We start from the raw sequence: 978 nt of genomic DNA, 5'->3' as shown, positions 1-978 counted from the left end.
CACTCTCTTCCATCTTGTACTTCCTTCATCTTTTTCATTCTTTTTCCCCCTGTCTTCTTCTAATTCTCTCCCGCCCAACTTCTCTCCATTTACTTCCCGAGCCCGAAGTCAAACCGAGACACGCTTGCTTCACTTCCTCCTCACAGGCCAGTGAATCCTCATCACGGCTCTGAACGCTGCAACTTCGGGACACTTGACGTAACCTTATTACCACCAGCTCATTAATCAAGCCATTAGGAGTTCGGCCCTAATCAAGCCATTAATTAGTTCTAAATCAATCACATTAATCAGTACTCTCGCCCACCAAAACTATTAAGTCTAAATTCAAATCCATATTCGCGAAATTGCGGAGAGGGAGGAAGGGGGCGGGGACTGACTTAGACATTCAGGGGAACGTCTCTAGGTTGTGATAGCAATTTCTCGAGAAATGTGGTCCTCTGATTTTACGGTTGTTGAAGTTGTGGGAGTTACGGGTTCGGTGTAATTCCTTGGAACTACGCAGGGAAAGTGAATAAATCAAGTGGAGGCGACGTAGAACACTACAACTATCGATTTCGACAATGATGGATGTAATAACTCACAGACATCAAAGGCCAGAAATAACACGAGAAAAAAACAAAATGATTCCTAATATATAGAGGATTCTTGGCCACCGTCCTAATGACATGATAAATGACAAGGACCATCAATATAAAAAGGAAAAAAATACATTAATATGACGAATGACAAGAACCATAAATAATAAGAGAGAAAAAACGCTACGCTTAAAACATATGCCCATATATCTACCGCACCATCACCATAACAGCATATAATCTTATATCTATAACCGCCGTCACCATAACAACATATAATCTTATATCTATAACAGCCATCAGCATAACAACATATACGTATATAAGTACGACCATCACCATAAATAATAAATATGCTAACAATATAATCCGCAAATAAATTAATTACTGCTACTACTACTAT

The 978-nt window shown here is 39.4% G+C and overlaps 1 protein-coding gene across 1 annotated transcript in view; it reads right to left on the bottom strand.

Moving 5' to 3' along the window:
• The window catches only part of LOC119593046 (chondroitin sulfate proteoglycan 4-like), a gene marked incomplete at its 5' end in the record, with an annotated part of 58,475 nt that overhangs the window by 47,760 nt on the left and 9,737 nt on the right, over positions 1-978 (bottom strand).

Source organism: Penaeus monodon, chromosome 31 (assembly GCF_015228065.2).
Source record: "Penaeus monodon isolate SGIC_2016 chromosome 31, NSTDA_Pmon_1, whole genome shotgun sequence".
NCBI classification, from domain to species: domain Eukaryota; kingdom Metazoa; phylum Arthropoda; class Malacostraca; order Decapoda; family Penaeidae; genus Penaeus; species Penaeus monodon.
The sequence above is the reverse complement of the archived record's forward strand: the minus strand, read 5'-3'. Positions and strand labels throughout refer to the sequence as shown.